This window comes from Pyxicephalus adspersus, chromosome 2 (genome assembly GCF_032062135.1).
Source record: "Pyxicephalus adspersus chromosome 2, UCB_Pads_2.0, whole genome shotgun sequence".
In the NCBI taxonomy this organism is placed as follows: Eukaryota; Metazoa; Chordata; class Amphibia; order Anura; family Pyxicephalidae; genus Pyxicephalus; species Pyxicephalus adspersus.
In genome coordinates, this window is record NC_092859.1 from 62,292,919 (window position 1) to 62,302,791 (window position 9,873).

At 38.7% G+C, this 9,873-nt stretch overlaps 1 protein-coding gene across 6 annotated transcripts in view; it reads right to left on the minus strand.

The window, feature by feature from the left end:
• The window catches only part of SHROOM1 (shroom family member 1), a 137,886-nt gene that overhangs the window by 78,293 nt on the left and 49,720 nt on the right, over nt 1–9,873 (minus strand). For 5 of the 6 annotated variants that reach the window (XM_072400874.1, XM_072400873.1, XM_072400869.1 and 2 more), the window contains exon 1: nt 3,989–4,187. The exons of the other annotated variant lie outside the window; for it this stretch is intronic. The gene's annotated coding sequence lies outside the window, so the exon portion shown is untranslated. Of the gene's footprint in view, nt 1–3,988; nt 4,188–9,873 lie in introns of those variants that run through there. 6 annotated transcript variants of the gene reach the window in all.

A 9,873-nucleotide genomic window follows, 5' to 3' on the forward strand; every position in this document is an offset into this window, starting at 1 on the left:
CAACTAGAAAAGATACTCTGCTGGACCTAGATCTTTCTAACAATGCAGAGCTTATAACAAATGTGCAAATAAAAGAGAATCTGGGTAGCAGTGACCATAATATGATTTAAATTATTGTAAGCTGTAAACAGGAAGCAAAAACAGGAAAGATAAAAACATTTAATTTTAAGAGATCAAATTTTCCATTATTAAGAGGAGCTCTCTGTGACTTGGACTGGGAGACAATATTGTCCTCAAAGAACACAGAAAAGAAAGAGAAATGTTTCAAGTCTGTTCCACAAAAGCACACTGGAAAAATATATTTGAATGGGAAATAAGTTTAAGAGGCTAAAATTAAAACCTATGTGGCTTACAGCTGATGTTTGAAAAGCCATAAAGAACAAGAAAGGGGATTCCAAAAATACAAAAATGAAGAATCACCATCATTTGAAAACTATAAAGAATACAACAAAAGATGTAAAAAGGAGATAAAATGTGCAAAACTTCAAAATGAAAGACAGATTGCAAAGGAAAGTAAGGCAAACCCGAAAAACAATTTCAAATGTATTAATAGCAAAAAAATCAGATCTGAGCATGTAGGCCCCTTAAAGGATGTCACTGGGTTGGTAACTGGGGATAAAGACAAGGCGGATTTACTAAACTTTTTTTTTTAGCTCTGTATACACAAAGGAAAATGACAGAGCTCAAGTCCAAATTCAGAATAGCAATGTCAATGCCTTAAATGAGTCACAATGGCTCAGAATTCATATGACAGAAAAACAGCTGGGAAAAATTAAGGTTGACAAAGCACCAGGACCTGATGGATTACATCCACGTGTCCTCAAAGAACGGAGCTCGGTTATTTTAAAGCCATTATTTCTAATTTTTAGAAACTCTGTAGTCACTGGCAAGGTACTGATGGATTGGCGTAAGGCCAATGTGGTTCCTATGTTCAAAAAAAGAGCAAAGTCATTACCAGGTAACTACAGACACGTTAGTTTATTGTCCATAGTTGGAAAGGTCCCAGAAAGTTTGATAAAGAACCACATAGAGGAGTTTCTGCTAGAAAATATTAAGTATAAGTGATAGTCAGCATGGCTTCAAAAAAGACAGAAGTTGTCAAACAAATTTACTCTCTGTTTATGAGGAAGTAGGTAAACAGGTAGACAGTGGAATAGCAGTTGATATAGTGTACTTGGACTTTGCTAAAGCATTTGACACTGTACCCCACAGTTGTGTAATATGCAAGTTCAGGTCGATTGGTTTAGAAAAGTCAATCTGTAAATGGATAGAGAACTGGCCTAAAGATCGCATCCAGAGTTGTAATTAATGATTCATACTCTGAATGGTCTAAGGTTATTAGTGGTGTACCCCAGTGTTCAGTGTTGGAACCTTTACTGTTTAGCATACTTATAAATGATTTAGAGTTTGGGATTAAAAGTACCATTTCTGTGTTTGCAGATGACACCAAACTATGTAATGAAATTATGTTCATACAGGATGTCTATAATCTACAAGCAGACCTGGATGTACTGTTTGATTGGGCAGCCAAGTGGCAAATGACATTTAATATAGATAACGCTAAAATTATGCACTTGGGCGCTAAAAACATGCATGCTTCATACTGTCTAGGGGGAATACATTTGAGGGGGTCAGAAATGGAAAAGGATCTGGGGGTTCAGGTAGATCATAGACTTAAAAACAGCATGCAATGCCAAGCTGCAATATCTAAAGCTAGTACTTTCTTGTATTAAAAGAGGAATAGACTGCAGAGATGGAGACATAATCCTGCCCCTTTAAAAAGCATTGGTCAGACCACATCTGGAATAGTCCAGTTTTGGGCACCAGTTCAGAAAAAGGACATTGTTGAATTGGAGAGAGTGCAGAGAAGGGCAACTACATTAATAAAAGGAATGGAGGCTATGAGGAGAGATTAGCGGGAACTGAATCTATTCTCACTTGAGAAAAAAAAATTAAGGGGGATATGATCACCTTGTATAAATATTTAACGGTCCATATAAGGAACTCTCTTCCCCATTATTCACTTTGAGATCATTACAGAAGGCACTCTTTGCGTCTGGAGGAATAGAAGTTTAAGCTCCGGATAAGGAAAGGGATTCTTCACCGTAAAGTCTGTGAAAATGTGGAATCGGCTCCCTCAGGAAGTAGTTTTAGCAACTACTATAGATTGCTTTAAGAAAAAGCTGAATGCTTTTCTAGAAGCACAGAATATAACTGGGTATTAAGACATTAAAGTAAAAATAACAGTGACTGTTGATCCAGGGAACATCCCATTGCCTCATGGAATTAGGAAGGAATTTTTTTTTTCACCTAATGAAGCAAATTGTACCAGGGTTTTTTGCCTTCCTCTGGACCAACTATGTCTTACAGTGTTTTATATCTGAGATATGTTTATATTACCTAGTGGTTAAACTTTATGGACTTATGTCTTTTTTCAACCTAACCTACTATAACTATGTATGTCTAAAGTTATACAATCTTGGTGAAGAGTCAATATGGAGGAATAAGGGAGCAGGAAAGAAGAGATTGACATATAACAAGGTAATGCTTGTTACTGCCTACAGGGAAAAAACAAGATAAGGAGCAAAATTTCTACAGTTCCCAGAAAAGCAAGTACTGCTGACACCATGACAATATGATGCATGATGCATGGTTTAAAATGATCATCAACAGCAGCACGCAAATTGAATCTTTGTATGATAAAACATAGGTTACAAACTACCATAATAATACCTTAAAGGTACACTAGAATAAATCTGACCTCCAAATGTTGTGAGGACCTATATTGTGAAATGTCTCACTTGGTTCTGGATCAGTGAATTACTAAGATGAGAAACAATAATGAGGACACAATTCCTAAAGCCTGCACCTACAAAAAAGACAGTCTTACACCTGGCAATGGTTGCCCATTTATATGTTGATAGGGTTTCTTCAATAGTTTAGTTATTACCTAGTATAGTATGACCATACATTATTGATTTTATGTAAGATCATTGCCCATATATAACACAGAATACAACTACATAAATGGTGTAAAGTTTTGTAAACTATGCGCTTTAAATTATAGAATGTATGTCGTCTATAGATCTTATTGATTATCCAGCTCATTCCACCTGGCTTTGGATGATAAAATTAAATTATAAATTGGAAGTGAAGGGGCCAATGAAGGGCATGGCACATAAGCTATGACTCAATCTCCTTTTCCTAGGCCAACGCCTAGGGGCATCAGACAAGCCCATTAAGTGTCCCGTTTTGAATTTTGTAATAATTAGGAACTACATGCATCAGATTGCCTGTTGAGTGTCCCATACCTCCCAAAATGTCATGCAATCGTTCAAAACAATTGCAATGTTCAGGTCTTGTGACTCTGTGCTGGTTTGTGTGATAGAGAACAGTAAACAACACAATATTTGTAATATCCATACTGAATACACGACAGCAGTTGTATATATAATGATATACATAAAAAAGAATTTAAACAATTCAGTCTTTTCCTACTTGCAGTGAGCTAAGATCCATAAGTATGTTAGTGAAAACTAGAGAAATAAACATTTGATAAGTAATTCACTAAAATAAACTGTTGTGGTTTGTGAGCCTTCCGTATATCATGTTACAGATCTGAAGATCATGATCAAAAAGCAAAGGTGATCACATGATTGTGTGTACTTAAATCAATAGGTAACAATTAATAAGCTGCCCACATAAACATACATACATCACAACAGGATCTCTCCAAAGTCTGCCATAAACATTGCTCACCAAAACGGATATACAACAAAGCATTCAGGCTTACTCAAATGAGTAAGAAGAAAAAGGCTCATGGTGGAGGGATCAGATGAAAGGTTACCAGCAACACATGTATATGAAATGAATTCATGAGATGTAACAGGCTGTCTGCAGACAAGCTTATTAGCAATTTGTGTGAACAGCTCCTTGAAATTATCATTGTTGTTCAGAAAATGAATCCTAGCAACAGTGTTCTTCTTACCTGGAATGCAAGCAGTGATCTGCTGAAGCTCGGCACATTGGACCTCATCAGAACCCCATGGAGGACTAATCAGCAGAAGCACCACATATACACAGCCATATGCTACCTGCTGAAATCAATAGCTTTGCCTGATATAAATCCAAACTAAACAGTGTAAACCCCAGCTTCAGTTTCTCTTTTTCGCCACGCTACTTTCTGACCAGAAAGGTGACTGGCAGGCTTTAGGTTTCTCATCCAATCACAGGCCAGGGGGAGGGGCTGGAACACGAAGCTGAAACTCTGATGTCACAGTGGAATCAGTTTAACCTGTGCCAATAACTGACGGGAATGTGCTCAGGATAAACTGGATTGCTCCAGTCAGTGAAGGGTTATTCCGAACTCTCAGATGATAGTGCTGGCACTGCTGTGGTTACACATGTGTTAAATCTCAGGAATGGCTGCAGTAATAAAACTACTTTTTTAAGCACATCTTCTGAGCTGCCATTTTACTCATTACCTTAAAGCACACCTTACACTAAAATACAAAGTATGTTTATGTAGCAGCCCTCCTGCCCGGATTACAAAAACTATATTAAAGGCTTGTTCCACAAGTGCCTTGTGATATTACATGCATAAACTTTCAATGCCACAATGCATGGCGGGTTGTCCACTGTGTTACCATTCATTCCTAATGTCACCTCAAATGTGTCAGCTGGAGTCCACTGTAATGCACTTTAATAGCATCGTGTGACTTGTGGTGCATTGTGACCAGCAACTTGTTATATGTGCTGCATACAAAAGGTAATTTCCACTAAATTTTGTTGACAACCAATGACAATATAAATGTGATAGGTGGGGCTTTTCTCACACAGAGTCTGCCATGTTGGCACCAGGAAATATCCCTATACTAAATTTTAGTGCCAACCAATGGAAGTATACATGTAGGGGAACTCTCACATAGATTCTGCCATGTTGGCACCAAGAAATTGCAGCTTTTCCAGGATGGTACTGTAAAGGTGCGTACACACTTCCAATTTTTATCGTTCCAATCGAACGACGAATGATCGATTGGGCAAAAAATCGTTCGTAAAAAAGTAACCAACGACGCCGACGAACGAGGAAAGTCGCTGGAAACGAACGACCGGACCGACGGATCGGATTGGGCGACGATCGTTGAACATCGTTCGTGTGTACGGTCGTTCGTTGATCGTCCATGTTCAGAGCATGCGTGATGAACGAACGTCCGTTCACTTTCCTGTCGTGCACATAGTTCCTCTATCGCTTAAACGATCGTATCTATTGTGTGTACAATATCTACGAACGATCGTGTCGTTAACTCTATGTGCAGGATCGGTGCTATACGATCGTTCATATATATCGTGCATGAACGTTCGTCGTTCGTTTTCCAACGATAATAATTGGAAGTGTGTATGTAGCTTTAGACTCAGTAATACCACAAAAAGAAGAAAATGTTTTTGTTGTAATCTAGTTTTTAGGAAATCATGGGGGTGGGGGTCAACCATTTAAGAGATTTTGTATTTAAACGTTTCTAAAAATTAGAAAAAAACTAGATACCCAATGAAAGAACATGTATACATAGCAAAGAGTTTTAATTGACATTACAGTCTTAGGTTACTGAGAGAATTAAAGTGAATCCAAAACGAAAGTGCTTTAAAAATTTTGCCCAGAGCAAGGAAGTATTAGAACTCCTGTTAGGTTTCTATTCTATTACTATTCTCTGGGCTCTGTTGAATATATTCCTTCACTTCCTGTCAGTAGGGATGAGCGAGAATGCCTCTGGTATTCTCGCAAAAATTTTCTCAAATTTCTGATGGGTCTGCGAAATTTTGGTGAACCGATTTTGCAAAACCATCGGAAAATCGAGAAAATCATTACAATCCCCGGCACTAGTGCCCTGGGATTGCAGCGGATTTTCAGGGCTGCAATCATTCTTGCAGCTCTGAGAATCCTCCTGTTTGCGATCACAGTAAACTCCATTGCCTCCTCCAACTCATGTGCCTCCTCAAATCAGATGAGACTGCAAAGTTCCCACGGTCACTGGGCTTTATTTATCAGCCCAGTGACCGTGGGAACTGAACTGCAGATAAACTCTTATTGAGAGTTCATCTGCAGTTCCACTGTGATCCACGGGCACTAGAGGTTTCATCCATTGGTTCATGCAGCCCTGAGAAACCTTCTGTTTGCGATCCTTGGCACTAGAGGTTAAATAAGGACATATCTCCCCATTCAAAACCTCTAGCGCTCTCTGATTCGCTGGGGAAAGCTTTCCCGCGCTGCATTCATTTTCAGCACAGTTTGCAATTCTTTTTTTTTTTTTTAATTCTATTTCGTTGGGCGAATTTACACTGGCCGTTCTTGCTTACAATTTCAGTAAGCAGAAATGGACGAATTTCCTGTGAGATTGAGTTTCAAAAACTTGCTCACTCATCCCTACCTCTCAGGTAAAACAAATGTCTCCAGGACAGGAAGATCTCTCTCTCTATATTTTAAAGGTTTTGTGTTCATTTAAGTATAAAAACATGTTCTTTTGAAGGTGGCACAGTTTGTTGTTAAAATTCTGTTAAAAAAATTGCACAATTTGTGGGTTCTAATCACGTGTTGTGAATTTACCATCATGGATACTATAAAACCCCTTCCCAAGCTGCCAGAAAACTCACATAAGAAACCAATATAGATCATAGCTACTTACATCCAATAATTTACAGCAAAGATATTGTCCAATAAACCAAAACTGACCTTTTAGATTTCAGTCTGCCTTACATACACCGCAATATTTTCGATCGAATATTAATTGGGCAAGGCATTTTTTTTGCCACTTTGTTAATCATTGTGTTGCAATTAAAACAGCTTTTGTTAAGACTAAAAGGTATTTTATTAAGACTTAGGGTATACTGAATACATGTATACCATATGACTGATTTGTGACTGACTGTTAAGATTAACTCAGTTTGAATGGTGACTAGGCAGGAATGACATGGGTAAAATATTAAATATCTGATTATTTGAAATACTTGTATACTTTTTCCTATAATGTATTCATCTTGGCTCCCTTTCCCAGCCTTCCTAATACACAGAGCTGGGTTCCTCATTCTTGCCTCCTCAGGCAGCTGGGGCCTTCTATGCTGTCTGCAACCCAGCAAGTTATAATTTACTGCAGTGGTGCCCAACCTTTTTTATCTGGGGGCCGCTGTTGACATTGGGATAAAACCTGCAGGACACAATCCAAACAAACATTAAAGATGTATGTTTAAAACTAGAATAGTTTATTAAAAAAATGAAATGTTTCTAGTTTACCACACCAAATACCATGACAAATCAAGAGAAATGCAATATGTCAATATAGCCAAGGGGGACACGTTCTTACTACTACATCTTCAGGACTGGTTACCAACATCCCTCTGTTGAAGAGACACTGAGGGTCAGAGAAGGTAAGTGGTCAGCTATCTGTAACGGGCTGCTCGGCAGCCACTCAGTCCCTAGCACTGCAGCATCTGCAGATTTAACTCCAGGCAACAGTGGGTGGTACTGAGCGTCTCCCCCTAGGCAGGGTTTCATGGCATGAAGAAGAGGTAACCGCACAACAAGCTCACCGCCACTCTAAACGCAGTCTAGAAGTTTTGTAAACATTAAGGGGCATCACACAGCGCGCAGACAACTGGCAGTACCCTAATATTCATTGCCCTGAGAGTGGCCTCCAGGGGGTCCACAACATGCAAACTCAATTTGGGGACCCTGGTCTTGAAATAGCCCCCCTAATGTGAAAATATCCATGATTGTTGTTGGGATTTTATGCTTCTGACCCTGTATCTTGCAACTTTATGGTATGTTTAGGGAGCTTAAATTTAATAAAGTTTTGTAGCAGTTTAGGGTCCCCTGTGTACCCTGAAAATTTCATACTTCTATGATAATCAGTGAAGGAGATATGAGGATTTATACATGGGGATATTGATAGAAGCATGAACACAGCTCCCATTCTGCTGCTTGGATTATCTCACAGTACAAGCAGCTTCTCCCTCTGCTGGCAGTGAGAAACATTGAATATTTGGGCGCCCCATCCCCCGACAAAGAATGTGGCCCGCGGGCCGTAGGTTTGGCACCCCTGATCAACTGCACACAAGAATTCCATACACTTGAATAGGACATTGCTCCTGCTAGATGGATACATTGATGTTTTTGTGCAGTAGCAAGCAGCCCAGCACTACATTTTTTCCGGCTTGACTGAAGACTGTGTGGGAGGCCACGACCACCATAAAAGGTAAGTATAGGCATGCAAAAGGGCTGGGAACAGCTCTTTATATATATCATTTTTTGTATAGTGATATATTTATGTATAGTAATATAAGTATTTAAACATGCTATAAATGTTTTTAAATATATTTGCACACAAGAGCAACCACATTTTCTGATTACATACAGGGGATCTGCTTCCAGCTTTTCAGAGCTGCAGCATGACAGTTTCTTATCATTCCTTCTAGCTTGATATCCTATCTCAGCAGTCATTAGGAGGGTTAAAAGAGTTCAAGGGAATATTAGTCTGCAGAAGACAATAACATAAAAAATCAAATGAACTGCTATAGACAGGACTATCCAAAATGTTCATATGAATCTCATTGAAATGTTGTGGAGCAGATTTGAAATGAAAGTTCATACATCACTTTATTTGCTGCTGTGTCCCTTGCTGTGCAGCATTTTGGGGCCTCAACCCAATTATTTATTGAAAAATCAGATTAGCTGATAATGTCCCCAGCCAGGACATTATCTGCATGGAGTTTGCAGGTTCTCCCCGTGTCTGCGTGGGTTTCCTCCGGGTACTCCGGTTTCCTCCCACATCCCAAAAACATGCAGTTAGGTTAATTGGCTTCTCCCTAACAATTGACCTTAGACTACATTAATGACATATGACTATGGTAGGGACATTAGATTGTGAGCTCCTTTGAGGGACAGTTAGTGACACGACTATGGACTATGTACAGCGCTGCGTAATATGATGGCGCTATATAAATACTGTATAATAATAATAATAATAATAATAATAATAGCTGGTCAGATGCAAAATTAGCAATGGATCCTGTTTACATGTACTAAGCCTTAATGCCATCATTACACAGGAGCTTTTTTGTGTGTGTGTAAACAACAGTCAAGTATTATTGCTTAATTGTAATTTCTAGGTTTCACTCATAACACATAACAAGAGGTGAGCTTTGATCTGCATATGTTGTCAGCCTTGCAAAACTGTGTTCCTATTTAAACCCTTTGCATTTTTAGTTAACCCTAATCAGTCCTAATTACCACCTTCCTTTTCTATTATTTTTCTGCAGTTTTTTTATTTCTATTTCTTTTTTACCAATAATAATAAAACGTATTTTCATTTGTTTGTGCCTAATAGTTTTATTTTAAATGAGTCACTAAAACATAACAGGTGATAATAATACCTTCTGTGTAAAATCTTTATATATAAAATTGTATGTATGTATGTGTGTGTGTGTATGTATGTATGGATGGATGTTCTACCATCACTCGAAAACGCATTTAGACATTTCAGCCAAACTTGCCATACATATGACTGAGACTCATGTGAGTGCACCAGTCATCTTTGTACAGCGCTGTGCTATAAGTCAGAGCTATATTTGGATGTATGTATGTATGAGTAGGTGTGTATGTCATCACTAGGAAACGCATGGAGACATTTCAACCAAACATGCTATGTTCCACCATCACAAGGAAACGCATCGATACATTTCAACTAAAGTTGCTAGACATATGACTCAGACTCAGTGCCCCCGATTCATTAAGCAGAATCGGATTATCGCTCGCGCATTCGTATTAGCGATCCGGAATCGTATGCGGTCGCGCTATTCAGCAACTGAAAAAGCTCGCGCACGGAG